The sequence below is a fragment of the Phyllobates terribilis genome, unplaced genomic scaffold (genome assembly GCF_046119375.1).
Source record: "Phyllobates terribilis strain yellow unplaced genomic scaffold, ASM4611937v1 Scaffold_1__5_contigs__length_1240528914, whole genome shotgun sequence".
Taxonomy (NCBI): domain Eukaryota; kingdom Metazoa; phylum Chordata; class Amphibia; order Anura; family Dendrobatidae; genus Phyllobates; species Phyllobates terribilis.
Window position 1 is genome coordinate 1011519530 of NW_027362761.1, and position 23044 is coordinate 1011542573.

The following is a 23044-nucleotide window of genomic DNA, read 5'->3' on the forward strand; positions in this document are numbered from 1 at the left end:
AAAACAAAAAACAATTCCTGAATTGTTGGTTTTTGTTTATTCTGCCTCCCAAAAATCGGAATAGAAAGCGATCAAAAAATGTCACGTGCCTGAAAATGGCACCAATAACAACGTCAAGTCATCCCGCAAAAAACGAGCCGTCACATGACTGTCTGCCAAAATCTGGAAAAATTATAGCTCTCAAAATATGGCGATGCAAAAACTAGATTTTACAAAAAATGCGTCTTTTAGTGTGTGACAGCTGTCAGTCATAAAAACCCCATATGATTCTGGCATTGCTGTAATCACACCGACCCGAAGAATAAAGTCGTCTAATCACTTATACCGCACAAGGAACGGCGTCAAAAATAAACTCTTGAGTTAGGATTGGGCTAGGGTTAGGGCTGGGTTTGGGGCTAGGGTTGTGCTGGGGCTAGGGTTGTGCTGGGGCTAGGGTTGTGCTAGGGTTAGGGCTGGGGTTGGGATTTTTTTCAAAAGTAAGAAAAAAAGATGACGATATGGCGACTAGTGTTGAGAGCAAGTGCTCGCTACTTGAGTTTGCATCGGGTGCTCTGGTATGCATTTAGTATCGTGGGTATTTGAGTGACATGCTCGAGTCTCTGCCCCATATGCTTCGCGGCCAAAAAACTTTACGGGGATTGCCTGCCATGCACGAGCGATCCCCGCATGTTTTTTTTTGGGTGTATAATAACCGTGAAACATGCGGAGCAGGGACTCGAGCATGTCACTCGAGCACACGCTGTACATGGTGCATACCTGAGTACCCGATGCAAACTCAAGTAGCGAGCACTTGCGCTCAAGAATAATGACAACTTATTCAATATGATGACCTAATGTAAACAAATAATGTGCCGTACCTCTGGGTTCAAAATGTTCACTATACACCTTAATAAAATCTTTGAGGGGTATAGTTTCCAAAATGGGGATACTTGTGGGGGAGCTCCACTGTTTAGGCACATCACGGGCTCTCCAAACGCGACATGGTGTCCGCTAACAAATTGAATGGAAAATCGGCTCAAATTGTTAGCGGACGCCATGTTGCGTTTGGAGAGCCCCTGTGTGCCCAAACATTGGAGCTCCCCCACAAGTGACCCCATTTTGGAAACTAGACCCCCCAAGGCACCTATCTAGATGCATAGTGAGCACTTAGAACCCCCAGGTGCTTCACAAATTGATTCGTAAAAATGAAAAAGTGAAAAAAAAAACACTTTTTCATTTTTATGAATCAATTTGTGAAGCACCTGGGGTTCCAAGTGCTCACTATGAATCTAGATAGGTGCCTTGGGGGGTCTAGTTTCCAAAATGGGGTCACTTGTGGGGGAGCTCCAATGTTTGGGCACACAGGGACTCTCCAAATGCAACATGATATCCGCTAACAAATTGTCGGCTCAAATTGTTAGCGGATATCATGTTGCATTTGGAGAGTCCCTGTGTGCCCAAACATTGGAGCTCCTCCACAAGTGACCCCATTTTGGAAACTAGACCCCCCAAGGCACCTATCTAGATGCATAGTGAGCACTTGGAACCCCTAGGTGCTTCACAAATTAATTCGTAAAAATGAAAAAGTGTTTTTTTTTTCACTTTTTCATTATTACGAATCAATTTGTGAAGCACCTGGGGGTTCCAAGTGCTCACTATGCATCTAGAAAGGTGCCTTGGGGGGTCTAGTTTCCAAAATGGGGTCACTTGTGGGGGAGCTCCAAAGTTTGGGCACAGAGGGGCTCTCCAAACGCAATGTGGCGTCCGCTAACAATTTGAGCCGATTTTCCATTCAATTTGTTAGCGGATACCATGTTGCATTTAGAGAGTCCCTGTGTGCCCAAACATTGGAGCTCTCCCACAAGTGACCCCATTTTGGAAACTAGACCCCCCAAGGCACCTATCTAGATGCATAGTGAGCACTTGGAACCCCTAGGTGCTTCACAAATTAATTCGTAAAAATGAAAAAGTGTTTTTTTTTTCACTTTTTCATTATTACGAATCAATTTGTGAAGCACCTGGGGGTTCCAAGTGCTCACTATGCATCTAGAAAGGTGCCTTGGGGGGTCTAGTTTCCAAAATGGGGTCACTTGTGGGGGAGCTCCAAAGTTTGGGCACAGAGGGGCTCTCCAAACGCAATGTGGTGTCCGCTAACAATTTGAGCCGATTTTCCATTCCATTTGTTAGCGGATACCATGTTGCATTTAGAGAGACCCTGTGTGCCCAAACATTGGAGCTCTCCCACAAGTGACCCCATTTTGGAAACTAGACCCCCCAAGGCACCTATCTAGATGCATAGTGAGCAGTTGGAACCCCCAGGTGCTTCACAAATTGATTCATAAAAATGAAAAAGTGTTTTTTTTTTCACTTTTTCATTGTTACGAATCAATTTGTGAAGCACCTGGGGGTTCCAAGTGCTCACTATGCATCTAGATAGGTGCCTTGGGGGGTCTAGTTTCCAAAATGGGGTCACTTGTGGGGGAGCTCCAATGTTTGGGCACACAGCAGCTCTCCAAACGCAACATGGTGTCGCTAACAATTTGAGCCAATTTTGCGTTAAATTTGTTAGCGGACACCATGTTGCATTTAGAGAGCCGCTGTGTGCCCAAATATTGGAGCTCCCCCACAAGTGACCCCATTTTGGAAACTAGACCACCCAAGGCACCTATCTAGATGCATAGTGAGCACTTGGAACCCTCAGGTGCTTCACAAATTGATTCATACAAATGAAAAAGTGTTTTTTTTTTTCACTTTTTCATTGTTACGAATCAATTTGTGAAGCACCTGGGGGTTCCAAGTGCTCACTATGCATCTAGAAAGGTGCCTTGGGGGGTCTAGTTTCCAAAATGGGGTCACTTGTGGGGGAGCTCCAAAGTTTGGGCACACATGGGCTCTCCAAACACAACATGGCGTCCGCTAATTATTCAAGCAAATTTTACAATCAAAAAGTCAAATGGCGCTCCTTCCCTTCAGAGCCCTGCCGTGCGCCCAAACAGTATTTTTTCCCCAAATATTGGGTATCTGCGTGCCCAGGGGAAATTGCCCAACAAATTTTGGGGTCCATTTTTTCTTGTTACCCCTGCGAAAATAAAAAAAATTGGGTCTAAAGTAACATTTTTGTGAAAAAAGTTAAATGTTCATTTTTTTCTTCCACATTCAAAAAATTCCTGTGAAGCACCTGAAGGGTTAATAAAGTTCTTGAATGTGGTTTTGAGCACCTTGAGGGGTGCAGTTTTTAGAATGGTGTCACTTTTGGGTATTTTCTGTCATAAAGACCTCTCAAAGTGACTTCAAATGTGATGTGGACCCTAAAAAAATGGTTTTGTAAATTTTGTTGGAAAAATGAGAAATCGCTGGTCAACTTTTAACCCTTATAGCTCCCTAACAAAAAAAAATTTTGGTTCCAAAATTGTGGTGATGTAAAGTAGACATGTGGGAAATGTTATTTATTAACTCTTTTGTGTGACATATCGCTCTGATTTCAGGGCTTAAAAATTCAAATTTTGAAAATTGCAAAATTTTCAAAATTTTCGCCAAATTTCCATTTTTTTCACAAATAAACGCAAGTGATATCGAAGAAATTTTTCCACAATCATGAAGTACAATATGTCACGAAAAAACAATCTCAGAATCAGGGGGATCCGTTGAAGCGTTCCAGAGTAATTACCTCATAAAGTGACAGTGGTCAGAATTGTAAAAATTGGCCCGGTCATTAACGTGCAAACCACCCGCGGGGCTTAAGGGGTTAAGCCCAAATTTTTCATTTTCACAAGGGTAACAGAAGAAACTGGACTGCCAATTTGTTCTGCAAATATCTCCTGAGTTCATAGATACCCCAGGTGTGGTGGGAAACTGTTTGGGCACACTGCCAAGCACCAAAAGGAAGAAGCGAAGTTTTTGAGCGTAGACTTTGATGGAATGCTCTGTGGGTGCCATTTTGAGTTTGGAGAGCCCCTGATGTGTCTCAACAGTGAAAATCCCCCACAAGTGACCCCGTTTTGTAAACTACACCAGTCAAGGAATTTTTCTAGTGGTGTGGTGAGCACCTTGAACCCACAGGCGCTTCACAGAATTTTATAAGGTTGAGCCATGAAAATGAAAATTGAGATTTTTCCCACAAAAATGTTGCTTCAGCCCTTAATTTTTCATTTTCACAAGGGTAAAACAGAAGAAAACGAATGGTACAATTTATTACGCAATTTCTCCTGTGTACGCCAATACCCCATATGTGACCAAAAATACTTTTGAGGCACAGTGCAAAGCTCAGAAGGGAAGGGGAGCCATATTATAGTTCAGATTTTGCTCCTATGGTTTGCGGGTGCTATGTCACATTGGCAGAGACCCTGAGGTGCCAGAACAGCAGAAGCCTCCCATAAGGCGCCAAATTTTACAAACTACACCTCTCAATGAATTCCTCTAAGAGTGCAGTTATCATATTGACACCACATGCGTGTCACAGAATCTTATACCATTGGGTAATGAAAAAAATAATAATTACATTACCGCAAAATTTTTGTTTTAGCCCCAGATTTTACATTTTCACATGGGGAAATGGGTAAAAATGGCACCAGAATTTGTCACACAATTTCTGCTGAAGGTGGCAATACCCCATATGTGGCTGTACAGCACTGCTTAGCCACACGGCAAGACTCGGGAGGGACAGAGCGCTATTTGCCTCCTGGAGCGCAGATTTTCCTAGAATAGCTTGCGGACTCCATAAACAGACTAATCCACCCTCAAGTAACCCCATTTTGGAAAATTACACCCCTCTGGGAATTTATCTACAGGTGTAGTGACGATTTTGACTCCATGGATGTTTTCCAGAAAAACAGCAAAAGACGTTGCTATGAGAAAATTGCAAATCTGACATTGTAGTGCCAGTACATTGTAGTGCCCAGCTTGCACTTCTGGAGAAAATCACCCCATAAATTAAGCGGGCTCTCATCACTACAGAAATGCATGCAGAACATGTGGATGCTAAATGTGGTTTAGGAACACTGGGGCTTAGAAGGAGAGGGGGCAATTGGATTTGGGAGTGCAGAATTTGCTGGATTTCTTTTGGGGGGCGTAGGGGGGTGTGAAGGAGCCATTTTGCTTTTCCAGTAATGTGGAAGCCCCCTATATTTGTTAACAGATGACAGACCCGAGTGGGGACTTGCTTTTTTTGTGGATTGACTTGAAGTTTTTATTGAGAACATTTTCTAGAACATTTTGGATCACATTTATCCTGCACTCTACGCTGAGCACTTACATCGGGGTTTCATCTAAATTGCCGAATGATGCAATTCAGATGAATCCCCTGACTGATCCAGTCACTAAAAAGAGGCAGCAGAGTTACTCTGGACTCCGCCTAGCCTCTGTCGTTTTCAGAGGTGCACTAAAAACTGGCTGACCGGGCTTTTATGCACGCCTAAAAAGACGGACCCCGTCGGATCATAAGCCAGACAGAGTAGACGGTGCCTCCATCTGCCTCATTACAGGGAATCTTCTGCAGGGGGTTCTGTCTGAATCAAGTATTTCAGAGATTTACATGGAAACCCTGGTGTAAGCGCTCAGCGCAAAATAAATGTGAGCCGAGCCTTACTGCAATCTGTGGGAGGCAGAATAAATTGGTTTTATTTATTTTTTATACTGTTCCTCGTGCAGTATAAGTGAAAAGCTGACTATTCTTTGGGTTGGTTCAATTACAGAGATAAGACACATGCATTGTTTTTTTATGTTTGGCTGCTGTCACTCCCTAAAATTGTTTTTTTTGTTTTTTTTTATATAAAAACAAGCATTTGTATGGTCATATTTTCGATCGCAATCGCGTTGTGCCAATCGGGGCAGAGAGGGAGCCCTCTCTCAGCCAATCGATGTCGCTGTCACTTTCAAAAGCAGCATCAGAGGGGTTAAACGCTCACGATCTGCACTAGCACCAATCGTGGACGTTTCTGTAGGGTGTCAGCTATAATATTTAACTGACGTGACAAACAGGAGGAAACAGTTTATAGGTATAACGATTCATAATGTTTATTAATAACTGGTTAAAAAACTTTTTAAATGTTAAGATAGATGAACGATATGTCCGCCATAGGTCATCCAAAACCACACATTATATCATATACATGGCATATGCTCTTTAGGCAAGAAGAAACCCACTAAGTCGACCATGATTGGTATTTAATCAATTACAAAAACGTGGTAAAACCCAAGTATGGCAGGGAGAGGTTAATCTTACCGAGGTGGATGTGGAGGCTCAGGCAGACTGTCAAGACGAATACAGGCAGACCCGACGCACGTTTCGCGTGTTCACTGGTAGCTTTCTCAAAGGACTGTATGCCAGCTGATTTAACTGACACCGGCTAATGACAGCGCCAGCCTGCCTTCAATCTGTGATTCCACAGCACCCCCTCCTGCCTTCAATCTGTGACTCCCCGACGCCTCTCCTGCATTCAGCCTTTGAATGACCGGCCTCCTCTCTTTAAAATCTTGGTGCTTTCACAGTGTGTTTGCAGAGTAGTATACCAAAATATACCAGTCCGAGTCCATAGGGATACATTTTGTGTATAAACCTATTTGTGTATAAACCTTATTGGCATATATGGCAAACAGACACTGCACTAGTCACATTTGCAGTATAACAAAAAAAATAGAAGAGAAAGGGAGGTACAAGTATGCTGGCCCAGAAAAAGTTAACAAAATTTTCTTTCTTTTGGTCTTCATTTTGTGAATGGGAACTTCTGGATGCAGCTATATTTAGGCTGGAAGCAATCCAAATGTAAATTATAAACCTGAATGCTTACTGGATGAAGCAGATAAGGTGATGTGTATTTGTGTAATGAGGAGGGTGCGGACCAAGGATAAAACACCCTTAATCCTTCCCGAAATTAACAGGATAATATCCTGCCATCTTCAATGGGTACCCCCTCAATATCTACACTATATTCATCAATGAAACCTAACCTTGTGGAAACACACCCAGATACCTTTTTTAAGTACTGGAAACAACAATTTGATGATGTAGATATCCCCGAGAAGATTAGAACGGGTTGGAGGTTATTCAGGAAACATATTATGAATGAGTCGTGGAGAGAAACTCAGTCCAAAATCATGCATGGTGCAATATACGCCTTTAATCTACCAAAAAAAGACCCACTTTCTAATAGACTAATTTCATGTCCCAAGTGCCAATATCCACACACTGACCTCCTACACGGCCTTTGGTCCTGTCCTGCATTGGTTTCCTATTGGGACCAGGTAGCTGACATGATTAACACCACATGGGGACCAGGATATGTCCTTTCTCCAAGTTTAGCCCTGCTGCATGTTAGGACTAACATAAACAACCCTAACAAATTAATAGGGAGTCGCCCCAAGCTACTACACACTGTAACTGGCTTATATTGGTGAAAAAACAGCTCCTAAAACATTGGCTAGATCCCAATATCCCCGCCATTACGGAACTAATAGCACAAATGAAGCATTATATGGAGGTAGAACAACAAGATGCCCTATGTAATAAAGAGAAGCAAGCCGGAAAATACCTTCTAAAATGGAAACAGTTTATTATAAATTGTTGTTCAATAGAGGACGAAAGGATAATGGTAGAAACCTTTACATCTACAGCATGGTATATACTAGAAGATCTCAAAAATAACTTAGGTGCACTTCGTTTAACTTAAAATGAAGAAGAGAATGGTGAGGAGAACAATCAATGGGCCAGGACTTCTGGCATAGATATAAATGCATTAATTATCAATGATGGCTTCAATGAGACATAAGACATACGGTCAACTAATTCATTTTGTTGTTTGTTATACAGTTATATGAAAAAGTTTGGGCACCCCTATTAATCTTAAGCTTAATGTTTTTTAAAAATTGGTGTTTTTGCAACAGCTATTTCAGTTTGATATATGTAATAACTGTAGGACACAGTACAATAAACCTCATTTCAAGGCAGAAACATTACTAACAGAAAATGTGCAATCTGCATTAAAACAAAATTTGACAGGTGCATAAGTATGGGCACCCTTATTTTCTTGTTTTAAATACTCCTACCTACTTTTTACTGACTTACTAAAGCACTTTTTTTTGGTTTTGTAACCTCATTGAGCTTTGAACTTCATAGCCAGGTGTATGCAATCATGAGAAAAGCTACTTAAAGTGGCCACTTGCAAGTTGTTCTCCTGTTTGAATCTCCTCTGAAGAGTGGCATCATGGGCTCCTCAAAACAACTGTCAAATGATCTGAAAACAAAGATTATTCAACATAGTTGTTCAGGGGAAGGATACAAAAAGCTGTCTCAGAGATTTAACCTGTCAGTTTCCACTGTGAGGAACATAGTAAGGAAATGGAAGAACACAGGGACAGTTCTTGTTAAGGCCAGAAGTGGCAGGCCAAGAAAAACATCAGAAAGGCAGAGAAGAAGAATGGTGAGATCAGTCAAGGACAATCCTCAGACCACCTCCAGAGAGCTGCAGCATCAACTTGCCGCAGATGGTGTCACTGTGCATCGGTCAACTATACAACGCACTTTGCACAAGGAGAAGCTGTGTGGGAGAGTGATGCGAAAGAAGCCGTTTCTGCAAGCACGCCACAAACAGTCGGCTGAGGTATGCAAAAGCACATTTGGAGAAGCCAATTTCTTTTTGGAAGAAGGTCCTGTGGACTGATGAAACCAAGATTGAGTTGTTTGGTCATACAAAAAGGCGTTATGCATGGCGGCAAAAAAACACAGCATTCCAAGAAAAACACTTGCTACCCACAGTAAAATTTGGTGGAGGTTCCATCATGCTTTGGGGCTGTGTGGCCAATGCCGGCACCGGGAATCTTCTTAAAGTTGAGGGACGCATGGATTCCACTCAGTATTAGCAGATTCTTGACAATAATGTTCAAGAATCAGTGATAAAGTTGAAGTTACGCAGGGGATGGATCTTTCAGCAAGACAATGATCCAAAACACCGCTCCAAATCTACTCAGGCATTCATGCAGAGGAACAATTACAATGTTCTGGAATGGCCATCCCAGTCCCCAGACCTGAATATCATTGAACATCTGTGGGATCATTTGAAGAGGGCTGTCCATGCTCAGCGACCATCAAACTTTACTGAACTGGAATTGTTTTGTAAAGAGGAATGGTCAAAAATACCTTCATTCAGGATCCAGGAACTCATTAAAAGCTACAGGAAGCGACTAGAGGCTGTTATTTTTGCAAAAGGAGGATCTACTAAATATTAATGTCACTTTTCTGGTGAGGTGCCCATACTTATGCACCTGTCAAATTTTGTTTGAATGCAGATTGCACATTTTCTGTTAGTACAATAAACCTCATTTCAAGGCAGAAACATTACTGTGTCCAACAGTTATTACATATATCAAACTGAAATAGCTGTTGCAAAAACACCAATTTTTAAAAAAACATTAAGCTTAAGATTAATAGGGGTGCCCAAACTTTTTCATATAACTGTTATACCAATTAAATATGTGAATAGAGTTGTTATAGACCCAGTCTGCGTACAGGCACTCTTACCTCTCTATGTACCAGAATAGATGTATGTTATGTATTTGTGTCTTGAAAAATCAAATAAAAATGATGCTGAGAAAAAAAAAACATCCTCTATCATGGTGTGCCAAATTATTAGGTTGATTTTTTTAGCCTATTTTGCCAAAAAAAACAAAGCGGAAAACAAAAACAAAAATTTATCTGACTCTGAAAAGTCAAAAATTGTTGCAAGTCTCACAGAGGGATGCAGCACACTTGAAATTGCTGAGATATCAGGACGTGTTCACAGAACAATCAAAAGTTTTGTTGCAAATAGTCAACAAGGTCACAAAAAATGTGTTGAGAAAAAAAAAACATGCACATTAACTGCCAAAGATTTGAGAATAATCAGATGTGAGGAGGAGGAGTCCTGAGGAGATAATTTGCATATTCCCACTGCATTTTGGGGTAAGTGAAGAGTCTCCGCGAGCTCAAAGAACACTGGATTTTGGCTGTTGGAGCTGAAAAGAGGACATCGGTAAACCGCGCGCCGGTATTTTGAAGCTTTTTTTTTTTAAGCTTTTTTCACTGTTTTCAGAACATTAACAATAAGAACATGGAAGAGTCCAGGAGCCATTTGGTGAGCTGCATATCCTGCTACATGTTCACAGACTTGCCAGTGGAAAAGCCAAACTTCACATGCCAGAAATGCAAGCTTGTGTCCCTGTTGGAGGAAAAGTTGCGAAATCTAGAAGAGAGGTTAACTACCTTGAAAATCATTAAGGAAGGTGAAGAGTTCTTAGACAGAGCAGAATTATCTCTTCATGATTCAGAAAGAGAAGAAATTCGAACTGCACCTGACGAAACAGAGGAATGGAAGCATGTGACCCACAGAAGCAGGAGGATCGAGAGGCAGTCAGCACCCATACTGCTCAGGAACCAGTACCAGGCTCTCACGCAGGAGAACCATGAAGAAATACAGCAAGATAAGACTTTGCCAACAATGAATAACCTTGTAAGCCCTCAGAATCCTCCTGGATGGAGAAAGAAGAATGTTGTGAAGAAAAAACGGAGAGTGGTGCTCATGGGGGATTCCCTGTTAAGAGGAACAGAGGCTGCTATCTGCAGACCAGACATAACCTCAAGAGAAATGTGCTGTCTTCCAGGAGCAAAAATTAAAGATGTGTCTGACAGGATATCAAGACTCTTCAGACCTACAGATCACTACCCATTCCTGCTAATACATGTGGGGACAAATGACACCGCAAGAAAGGACCTGGAAACCATCTGCAGTGACTTTGAAGACTTAGGCAAGAAAGTGAAAGAATTGGGAGCGCAGGTGGTCTTCTCATCCATCCTCCCAGTGGATGGCCATGGAACAATGAGGTGGAATAAGATTCTACAGGTGAACAACTGGCTACGTCGATGGTGCCGTCAACAAGGATTTGGATTTCTGGATCACGGAATGAATTACCTATACGATGGACTACTTGCTAGAGATGGGGTGCACCTTACGAAGACTGGAAAACATGTATTTGGAAGTCGCCTTGCTACACTCATCAGAAGAGCTTTAAACTAGAACAATGTGGGAAGGGAAGCAAAAGGCCAGAAAAAGCCATACAGCTGACAAATACTATTGAGATCTCTGCTACTGGAAGTGGAAAGGAAGAACAAAGACAAAACAATTTAAATAATAAAAATATGGGAGGAAGAGAAACCAATCACAAACTAAAATGTTTTTATACAAATGCACAAAGCATGGGCAACAAACAAGGAGAATTGGAACTACTAATGCAGGAAAAGGAATATGATGTCATTGGAATCACTGAAACTTGGTGGGACGATACACATGATTGGAATAAAAGGCTAAAAGGCTACAACTTATTTGCAAGAAACAGACTTGATAAACGAGGAGGAGGTGTTGCATTGTATGTTAGAAAAGCGTATATCTGCACAGAGATTGAAGCTTCAGAGACTGGGAGTTCTGTGGAAACTGTTTGGGTAAGAATACAAGGAGAGAACAACGGAAAGGACACCATTGTAGGCATTTACTACAGGCCACCTGGGCAAGCTGAAGATATGGATGAACTCTTTATGTATCAAATGACCAAGTTCTCCAAAAAATATGACGTAGTGGTCATGGGAGATTTCAACTATCCAGACATTTGTTGGGAATCTCTCTCAATTAAAACTAACAGGTCAAGCAAATTCTTATCCTCTCTTGCTGACAACTTTATCTTCCAAAAGGTAGGGGAGAAAACAAGGGGATCTGCTACTTTGGATCTAATCCTTATAAACAGGGAGGAAATGGTTGAGGAGGTAAAGGTGGCTGGGACCCTAGGAGGCAGCGATCATGCTATTATAGAATTTTGGATAACTAGAGGAGGAAGACATGTGAAGACTCAAACTTCAAGGTTAGATTTTAGAAAGGCAGATTTTAAGAGACTCAGAAAGAGAATAGGAGGGATCCAATGGCTGGATGTCCTTAAGGACAAAAATGTCCAGGAAGGATGGGAAATTTTTAAAAATGAGATTCTCAAAGCACAATCGTTAACAATCCCGAAAAGTAGGAAGAATGGGAAGCATTTAAGGAAACCAGGATGGATGAACACAGAACTTAAACACAAGCTAAAAAGAAAGAAAGAAATGTTTATTAAATGGAAAGAGGGAGGCATATCTAAAGAAGATTATAATGCAGTCTGCAGATCCTGCAGGGCACGTATCAGGTTAGCTAAAGCTGACAATGAATTAAGGCTTGCAAGAGATGTCAAAAGCAATAAAAAAGGATTTTGGGGGTATGTCAAAAGTAAAAGAACAGTCAAAGATGCTATAGGATTTTTACAGGATGAAAATGGAGAAATGGTAAGAGAGGATGTTGAGAAGGCCTAACTTTTTAATTCCTATTTTGCATCCGTTTTCTCTCAGAAAGAAAATGTAACATCAACTGATCTTCACTGTCCTTTTAAAGGAATAGAGGAATCCAAGTTATCTGTAAACAGAAAGATTGTGAGGGAATATTTAGCTAACATAAATGAGTTCAAGTCTCCAGGTCCAGATGAATTACACCCCAGAGTACTGAAGGAGATCGTAGAAGAAATTTTAGAACCACTCTCCATAATCTTTGAAAATTCTTGGAGAACAGGAGAAGCCCCAGAAGACTGGAGAAGAGCAAATGTTGTTCCTATCTTCAAAAAGGGGAAGAAGGTGGACCCAGGGAACTATAGGCCGGTGAGTCTGACTTCTATACCAGGAAAGATCTTTGAACAAATTATTAAACAACATGTATGTAAGTACATGGATAAGAATCAAGTGATTAACCAGAGTCAGCATGGGTTTGTAACTAACAAGTCATGTCAGACTAACTTAATTTCCTTCTATGACAGAATCACTGACTGGGTGGATCAGGGAAATGCTGTAGATATAGTATATCTTGACTTCAGCAAAGCATTTGACAAAGTATCTCACACCATCCTTATTGAAAAAATGACCAAGTATGCAATGGACCAGGCAACTGTTAGGTGGATTCATAACTGGCTTAGTGATCGGACTCAAAGGGTGGTTGTAAATGGCTTCACATCCAGCTGGATGAATGTCTCAAGTGGGGTACCACAGGGCTCCGTCCTGGGACCTGTATTGTTCAACATCTTTATCAATGATTTAGATGAAGGAATTGAGGGTAAACTGATTAAATTTGCTGATGACACAAAGCTAGGAGGGATAGCTAATACTAGAGAAGAGAGAGAGAGGATTCAAAAAGACCTAAATAAACTGGAGCAGTGGGCAGCAACCAACAGAATGGTTTTTAACAGGGAAAAATGCAAAGTACTACATCTGGGCAATAAAAATGAAAAAAGCATATACAGAATGGGAGGAATAGAGCTAAGCAACAGTACATGTGAAAAAGACTTAGGTATACTAATAGATCATAGACTGAACATGAGTCAACAGTGTGATGCAGCAGCAAAAAAGGCAAATACAATTCTGGGATGTATTAACAGAAGCATACAGTCTAGATCACGTGAAGTCATTATCGGTCTGTACTCCTCTTTGGTCAGACCTCATCTGGAATACTGTGTACAGTTTTGGGCACCACATTTTAAAAAAGACATAGACAAACTGGAGCAAGTTCAGAGAAGAGCGACCAGAATGGTGACTGGTCTGCAAACCATGTCCTATGAGGAACGGTTGCAGGATTTGGGAATGTTTAGCTTGCAAAAAAGAAGACTGAGAGGAGACTTAATAGCTGTCTACAAATATGTCAAGGGCTGTCACATTGTAGAAGGATCATCTTTATTCTCATTTGCACAAGGAAAGACTAGAAGCAATGGGATGAAACTAAATGGGAGGAGACACAGATTAGATATTAGAAAAAACTTTTTGACAGTTAGGGTGATTAATGAGTGGAAGAGGCTGCCACGAGAGGTGGTGAGTTCCCCTTCAATGGACGTCTTCAAACAGAGGCTGGACAGACATCTGTCTGAGATGATCTAGTGAATCCTGCTTTGAGCAGGGGGTTGGACCAGATGACCCAGGAGGTCCCTTCCAACTCTACCATTCTATGATTCTATGACCAGGCAGCCATTATCCTCAAGTGCTGCCATATTCCAGAAGTATAAGGTGTTCAGTGCTCAGAGACATGGCTGAGGTAAGGAGGCAAAAATATGACCACCACTGATATAGAAGTGGAAAGGTCAACATCGGGCCAAGAAATATCTGAAGACAATTTTTTTCAAAGGTTTTATGTACTGATGAGATGAGAGCAACTTTTGACAAACCACATGGATGGGCTTTTAGCTAGATCATTTTTGGACACAGATCTCCACTTTGACTCAGACACCAGAAAGATGGAGGTGGGGTAGTGCTATGGGCTAATACTATTAAAGATGAGCTTGGTGGACCTTGTCAGATTGAAGATGGACTCAAAATCAACTCCATAAACTGCCTGTTTTTAGAAGACACTTTCTTCAAGCAAGTGGAACAGGAAAAAGGCTGCATCTTTCAAGAAAACCATGACTTATGTAGGATAGTGCTCTATCGCTTGCAGTCTCCACTGCTCGGCAGCCAGTAAGGAACTGAAAGATGACAGAATAATGACATGGCTCCTTCCTCACCTGACCTAAACCCTACTGAGAACTTGTAGGTGCTTCTTAAATGGGAGATTTGCACTTAAGGAAAGCCATCACCTCTCTGAACATTGTCTGGGAGGCTGTGGTTGGAGTTGCCCAAAAAGTTGATAGTCAACAGATTAAGAAATTGGCACAATAATTGTGCACATAGTGTAGAGAGTTGTGAGGCTGTTTAGTCACAGCAGCAGAGTCCTCAAATCGTCCCCTGTGCTGGTCCGGATGTGCAGAGGATGAAGGGAAGGTTGGTTGTGATAAGCAGATCAGTTTCCCATCACAATCAGAAGGAGTCATGGGAGGTACATAATCTTCCGCTGATTGCTATAGATTTGACTCCTTGCATTTTCTGGTGAACATCCACAATTTCTACGTCACAATATGGATGCTGTGAATTCCTCACTGATGGTTTTTTACTACATGTAGATATGGTTTTGAAAATAAATTTATCGTAGTGGACTTCCACTGCAGGATTAATATGTGACTTACTGGATATATCCGCACAGAGACACACTGGAGGCATCATTGTGGATGAGCATGCTACTGTCACTCCAGCAATGAAGGTGAGCCACCCCTCGCATGGGGAAGACAAGAGCCGCACAGGGTAACAAGTGAGGATACAGATGTAGCAAGCGCAAAACTAACGTTTGTGGTGCCAAACATATGTCCGTTTAGCGCAATAACACGCTATACTATGTTTATAGCTCGGTCACTACAAAGCAAAGTTAATAGACAGCCAAACACCAGTACCATAAGCGCAATACAATTATTTATTACCCAAACATTGTTTTGTCACTTGTTATATTGGTATGTGATGTGATAACATACCGATATAACAAGATTTTCTGTTTATAAACTGAGAGGAAAATTAAAAATTAAAGTTTTTAGTCTTCATGCAAAACTATTAGGGAGGAGGCCCTACGAGTCCACAGCAGTACAAATAATGGAGAGGCCGGCACTACAACATGGACTGAAACTTAATTCTGTATGAATCAGAGAATACATCTCCATATTTCTCAGGATATTAAAGCACACATGAGATTAGTCTGTCCCATAGATTGCTATGTGTTGTCTGATGGATGTGTGCTTGAGCATTTAGGATATGTGCTCATGCACGGAGCATTCATATCACAATACAAGCAAAGTGTAAAAAAAGGCTGTAGCAACGGCCTAAGGCAGTGGGGTGGAAGCCGGCATGACAGGGGTGCGACATAGGTGGGGACAGGTATAGGGAGGGGTGGGGTCAGGTGGGAGCCGCTTATAAGGCCACGGGGGGAGTGGCCTGGTCTCTTTCACCATTTAGGTTATGTCCGTTTCCCCCCATATTGACGTCACAGTGTAGTGCACAGTCAGAGGGCGGGCGAGTTAGAGCTAGGGCCAAGGGGAGGAAATTCAGCGGGGACCACCTCCGAAATAGTGGCGCCACAATTAGAGGCGGGTATCCAGGACATGCTTACGTTTCTAAAAAATTGGGTAGCCTTGCTGGAGGCCCAAAAACAACCACCAACTCCAATATCAGCCTGGGTCCCATTGGGGGATATGGGGGTGAGGAACGAAGGGGTAGTGCAGGGGGACCCGCAGACACAAGCAACAAGTCCCAGGAGCGTGGCAGAGCAGACCATGAAGGAAAAAGGGGATAAGATTCACCTGGATGATAGGGCGCGGGGGGAGGTATACGTCTGCTACAAGGGACCCCTAGGTTCCCATTTAAAGGAGGTAAAAGAACAAATTTGGAAGGATGAGTATGTCGAAATATTTTCCCTTCTGCCGTTAGAAAAGTTTAATTTAGACAAGAGCAAGAGAAACAATAATAAAAAAAGAGGATGAGAAAAAACGGAGGTGGCGGTTCATCCCACAAACCTTCACCAATTGGTTGCAAGCTTTCTCTATCCTAGCAAGTGTCAAAGGGGAGAAGGCACAGGAGAACTGTTCAGCCCTATTTTGTTACCAAGATGCTATTGGGGAGGCGTATAGAGTATACAGGGGTGGGGGGGGGGCTGGCTTAGATACGACTAACAATTCCATCAAAGTAAAGCAGTTAGAACATCAATCAAATGGGACCAGAAGGATATAGGGTTGTGGTTGAGAGTATTGGCCCCGGCTAGGTTCCCGCACCCCTTTCCAGGCGGGGCCGGGTCATCTGGTCACCACGGAAGCAGAGGAAGAGATAAGGGACAAGCGGGTGGGCAGAGGTCAGGATTATGCTGGCAGTTCAACGAGAGCCAGTGCAAATTCGGTGCCGAATGTAAATACAAGCACGCCTGCTCTTTTTGTAATGGGTCATTACACGGGGCGGATAGATGTTTTAAAAACGGAAGGGGGGGGGGGGCACGCAAGGTAATTCCCAAAGGAGCGATGCCGGTAAAACTAGCAAAAATGATTGCCTTTCTAAATAGATTCCCAGATAGGGAAATAGCGGAGCTGCAGGCAGCAGGCTTCAAGGCGGATTTTAAGATCCCTTCCACCTCGGTCGAGGTTCCCGTTACCAAAAAACCTTGAAATCGGCCTACCAGTATCCGGCAGTAGTGGCCGGACCATTCAGAGAGTTACCGCTAGAAAAAGTAGTGGTGTCCCCATTTGGGGCCGCACCCAAAAAAGAACCCAATAAATTTAAATTAATCCACCATCTGTCCCGTCCAAGGGGTAAGTCACTGAATGATGGAATTGAGGCGGAATTAAGCTCTGTGGTTTACACCTCTGATGAAGCGGTCAAGTGGGTTACAAAATAGGGAAAAGGTACGCTGATGGCCAAGACGGACATTGAGGGCGTTCAGGCTACTGCCGATGCACCCCAATAGTGTCCGACTGCTGGGTTGCTTCTGGGAGGGAGCATACTTCATAAATAGATGTCTGCCAATGGACTGTTCCATTTCTTGCTCATTGTTCGAAGCGTTCAGCTGCTTCCTTGAATGGGTCATATGGAACGTGCCTGGGGGCGCACCAATCATTCATTACCTAGACGATTTTTTGTGCTTCGGCCCAAAGACCTTACCACGATGTGAGTCTACATTGCACACCATGGAATGGGTAGCGGAGTTGTTCGGAGTCCCCCTGGCACCCGGTAAAACTGAGCCTAGCCGCGCAAATTTGTTTCCTGGGTATCGTTACCGACTCGGAGAAGTGAGAACTCCGGCTACCACAATCGCTGCTAGGAAAACTGAATTTTGCATGTAGGGTGATGCCCATGAGGCGCATCTTCTCCTCTTGGCAGGGGCGATGGCAGGTGTAAAGGCCCCTCATCACTACATCAGATTATCAAAAGAGCATAAGGAGGATCTGGCAGCGTGGGCCACATTCCTTGAGGGTTATAACGGGCGTTCATTGATAATGAAAGAGGTGACCGACAATGTAGACTTAGAACTGTTCACAGACGTGGCAGGTAGCACAGGGTTCAGCGCTTATTTCAAGGGCCAATGGTGCGCTGCAGAATGGCCCAGGGATTGGAGGCAGGCAGGGCTGGTAAAAAAACATTGCATTGCTGGAAATTTTCCCGATAATGGTAGCGGTTACACTGTGGGGTCAACAGTTTCGCAACAAACGGATTAGTTTCCGCTGCGATAACATGGGGGCAGTCCTGGCTGTCAACAATATGTTGGCGTCTTCCCCACCAGTAATCAGAGTATTAAGGCAACTGGTATTGGATAACAGCTTCACACGTATCAGGCGAAAAGAATTCGATTTCCGACGCCCTTTCTCGTTTTCAGTGGGATCGCTTTCGGGTGGTGGCCCCAGAGGCGTAGGAGAAGGGCTCGAGTGCCCGCAAGACTTATGGAAAGTGGCATTTGTGCAGCCCAACCTCTAATAAAATTGTCCCTATCCATTAGCACATGGAAGGCATATCAAACAGCTTGGGGGATGTGGGAGGGTCAAAAAAGGGGTATAGGATATGCTTTGTCCGAAGATGACCAGGTAGGCTTGCTGCTCCTATGGTTAAGCGAAGGAGCTAGGGAGGGTTGGTCAGTTTCCAAGGTAAATAGGTTAATTGTGGGCCTGGGATTCGGCCTTAGGACAAGAGAGGTTAGAGACTTCACAAAGAACCCTCTAGTACGACAGGCAGTTAAAAGGTTTTGCCGGGTCGGGCACAGAGGGATGGTCGGCGCCCGGTGTTGTTTAAGCTACTGGAACGCTTGGGGAAGGAACTGGTAGGAATCTGCAGCTCTGAATATGAGAACGCTCTTACAGCTAGCTTTTTCCTGGGCACTAAGGGTTAGTGAGCTGGTAGCCCCATAAGAAAAAAGCTGGGGGTACCATCAAGGGACGTGTGGGCAGCAAAGGAGGGGGTGGAATTTTGGTTAAGGCACTCAAAAACAGACCATCTGGGAAGAGGGAGAAAGGTATGGTTTGGAGCGGTGCGGGGGCCAGAGATGTGTCCTTTAAAAACCTTCCTGAATTTTAAGGGGCTTGGGGGGTGGATTCAGGAGACCCGCTGTTGCGTCACAAAGATGGAACGTTTCTATAGCAATACCAATTCACCAGCATTTTTAGAAAATGTTTCAACAAAGTGGGATTGGATCCGCTAAGTTTTGCCTCTCACTCTGTCCGGATAGGGGCCGCTACGGAAGCTGCGGCTTGCGAACTAAATGTGGAAACCGTAAAACGCACAGGGAGGTGGGAATCAAAACGTTTTTTATCATACGTAATACCAGAGGTGGTAGTTAACCGGTAAGAAATGCGTATGAGTGTGTTCTAAACATATATGTCTTCTGCTTAGGCTCCCCTCTGCTGGTTCGGGCCACTCCTACGTCCACTGGGGCGCGTTGCGGGCAAAAGCGAGACGAGATGGAAGGCAACTCGGCATCTCAAGGGACAAAGCAGCCATACGCTGGCTAGCTTTTAGAGGGATGGGGTGAAGCAGGGTGCTGCAGGAAGTGAAAAAATTTGTTAGTCTAGATCACCCCCCGGATGTACTGCTGTTAAACGTAGGGGACAACGACTTAGGAGTTAAGCCATGTAGGGAACTAATTAAGGACTTTAGGCACGATTTTTCACGGCTTTGGACATCTTTTCCGGGGAGGGTAACAGTCTGGTCAGAGATGGTTCCCTGCAAGAGGTGGCGAAACGCCAGGTCAGTAGAGAGTCTGCATAGAGCACGGAGGAAGGTGAAGGGCAGTTTCAAAATTTGCTTCCACGAACAGGGGAGTGTCAATTAGACATTGTAGCTTGGAAAATGGTTTGGAAGATATTTGGTTGAGTGATGGAGTTTATTTAAACAATGACGGAATAGACGTATGGTCATCAGCCTTGTGGAGGGGCATCAACCAGGCAATTTTTATGAGAAGAAAGGGGGTCTCGAGTACTTAAGGGGTCAAGTACTCCCATGGTGGCGTGCTTAGGGTCCTTGAAGTTGGTTATAAATTGGTATAGGAGTGTCCACAGGACACAGATCCGTCGGTAATATGTGTGGTATTTGGGTCTGGTGATTTGTGGGACTCACAGCAAAGGAATGTCGAGTTCTGGGTGTGGCAGTTTGAAACCGCTTTTAAGCCCTCCGTTAGAGGCTGGGAGTTGGTGGAGTTGTGTCAGTGGGATCACCAGACCCTTCTTAGCTCACGTATTATTATTGCGTTAATAATAGGCCACTGTGGCCAATTACATCCAAGCCATGGTGTCGTTTTTGGGGATAGAGTTAAAGTGGGGTTGCGGGGGGCCAACCCAACTTAAATTGACGATACCAACGTCATGAGATGTAAAAAAAATCTCCCATCCCCTCTGCAGACAATATCCACAGCATTAAATCAACCAGCGCTGTCAATCTGAAATCTGCAGGACATAAATGTACGCTGCAAAACCTACTGTGGATTCCACCTTTTGCAATGTGCGGCTGAACCACAGCAGTTCAGCACAAAGTCCACAGATGTGGCTTTTCCGCTGTCTTAGGTCCACTGCGAAAAGGATGCAAGTGCATAAGCCCTAAATGTCCATGCCTTGTTTTGTTTTTTTTTGGAAGGAAGGGGGACGTAGAAGCATGAGACCTTGAGCATACTGATCTCTGTTATTTTTTCCAGTTGTTTTTTTAAAACCAGGGTGAGAAACAGAAGAGGCCTAATGGCAATGTAATTTAATGCTGTGAAAATGAGGCAAAGCTGACCCCTTGTGGTGGAAGCAAACAGGAACAGTCTGAAAGAACCCAAACTCAAAGTTTTAGGCCCCCAAACCGCCACCAATCCGTTATTCTCAGTAATAAAGTTGTATTCATAAACTGCAGATTTTGTTCCATTCATCTGAAATCTACAGTACAGACCAAAAGTTTGGACACACCTTCTCATTTAAAGAAATTTCTGTATTTTCATGACTATGAAAATTGTGCATTCACACTGAAGGCATCAAAACTATGAATTAACACATGTGGAATTATATACTTAACAAAAAAGTGTGAAACAACTGAAAATATGTCTTATATTCTAGGTTCTTCAAAGTAGCCACATTTTCCTTTGATGACTGCTTTGCACACTTGGCATTCTCTTGATGAGCTTCAAGATGTAGTCACCGGAAATGGTTTTCACTTCACAGGTGTGCCCTGTCAGGTTTAATAAGTGTCATTTCTTGCCTTATAAATGGGATTGGGACCATCAGTTGTGTTGTGCAGAAGTCAGGTGGATACACAGCTGATAGTCCTACTGAATAGACTGTTAGAATTTGTATTATGGCAAGAAAAAAGCAGCTAAGTAAAGAAAAACGAGTGGCCATCATTACTTTAAGAAATGAAGGTCAGTCAGTGCGAAAAATTGAGCAAACTTTGAAAGTGTCCACAAGTGCAGTTGCAAAAACCATCAAGCGCTACAAAGAAACTGGCTCACATGAGGACAGCTCCAGGAAAGGAAGACCAAGAGTCACCTCTGCTTCTGAGGATAAGTTTATCCGAGTCACCAGCCTCAGAAATCGCAGGTTAACAGCAGCTCATATTAGAGACCAGGTCAATGCCACACAGAGTTCTAGCAGCAGACACATCTCTACAACAACTGTTAAGAGGAGACTTTGTGCAGCAGGCCTTCATGGTAAAATAGCTGCTAGGAAACCACTGCTAAGGACAGGCAACAAGCAGAAGAGACTTGTTTGGGGTAAAGAACACAAGGAATGGACATTAGACCAGTGGAAATCTGTGCTTTGATCTGAGGAGTCCAAATTTGAGATCTTTGGTTCCAACCACCGTGTCTTTGTGCGAATCAGAAAAGGTGAACGAATGGACTCTACATGCCTGGTTCCCACCGTGAAGCATGGAGGAGGAGGTGTGATGGTGTGGTGGTGCTTTGCTGGTGACACTGTTGGTGATTTATTCAAAATTGAAGGCATACTGAACCAGCATGGCTACCACAGCATCTTGCAGCAGCATGCTATTCCATCCGGTTTGCGTTTATTTGGACCATCATTTAGTTTTCAACAGGACAATGACCCCAAACACACCTCCAGGCTGTGTAAGGGCTATTTGACCAAGAAGGAGAGTGATGGGGTGCTACACCAGATGACCTGGCCTCCAATCGAGATGGATTGGGACCGCAGAGTGAAGGCAAAAGGGCCAACAAGTGCTAAGCATCTCTGGGAACTCCTTCAAGATTGTTGGAAGACCATTTCCGGTGACTACCTCTTGAAGCTCATCAAGAGAATGCCAAGAGTGTGCAAAGCAGTCATCAAAGCAAAAGGTAGCTACTTTGAAGAACCTAGAATATAAGACATATTTTCAGTGGTTTCACACTTTTTTAAGTATATAATTCCACATGTGTTAATTCATCGTTTTGATGCCTTCAGTGTGAATGTACAATTTTCATAGTCATGAAAATACAGAAAAATCTTTAAATGAGAAGGTGTGTCCAAACTTTTGGTCTGTACTGTATGTGCCGCTAGTACCACCATATTCAGATGAATAGAAATGATTCTCAGTTGCAGTTAGACTGGCACCTGTCTATATGTCGGCAGCTACAGAATAACATAGAAAAATAGTATAAAAACAGTTCCAGGACTTCTGTTTCGAAAGGGAGGGGAAGGAAGGGGTGGGTTGTTATCTTTTCTGTTTTTGTATATGATTTATTCGGGAAGATGTTTCCCGTGGTTCTAATTTTTTGAAAAATGTTTAATAAAAATAATCTGCTTTACAAAAAAAAAAGAAAAAAAAACTGCTGCAATTTCAGGAAAAAAAAAAAAGAGCCCTCAAGGTATGAACCTAGTCTAATAAACGGAGTGTGCTTTCCTCTATTCACAATTGTGCATTTTGGTCAGTAAGTTGCACCACTATTTGGGAGCCAAAACAGCAATGAAACTTCTAGAAAGGGAAAAGTATCCTGGAAGCATTGGCACCTACTTGTTCTCTCTCTTATCCTGGAAGCATTGGCACTACTAGGTCCAAAAGCAGGATTGGATTACCAATACTGATGCAAATGAAATACGGGAGTGTGCATGAGGCCTAAATCTGTCACAACAACATCTTAAAATTAGAGTATCTATAAAAATTTATGAACACAAGATGTTAAAAATTCTTGAAAATTGGCTT

The 23044-nt window shown here is 43.0% G+C and overlaps 1 protein-coding gene across 4 annotated transcripts in view; it reads right to left on the reverse strand.

Annotated features, from left to right (window-relative positions):
* Positions 1-23044, reverse strand: part of CLCN3 (chloride voltage-gated channel 3) — a 167469-nt gene that overhangs the window by 127347 nt on the left and 17078 nt on the right. Inside the window, exon 1 of one of the 4 annotated variants that reach the window (XM_073644062.1) lies at positions 6200-6221. The exons of the other annotated variants lie outside the window; for them this stretch is intronic. The gene's annotated coding sequence lies outside the window, so the exon portion shown is untranslated. Of the gene's footprint in view, positions 1-6199; positions 6222-23044 lie in introns of those variants that run through there. 4 annotated transcript variants of the gene reach the window in all.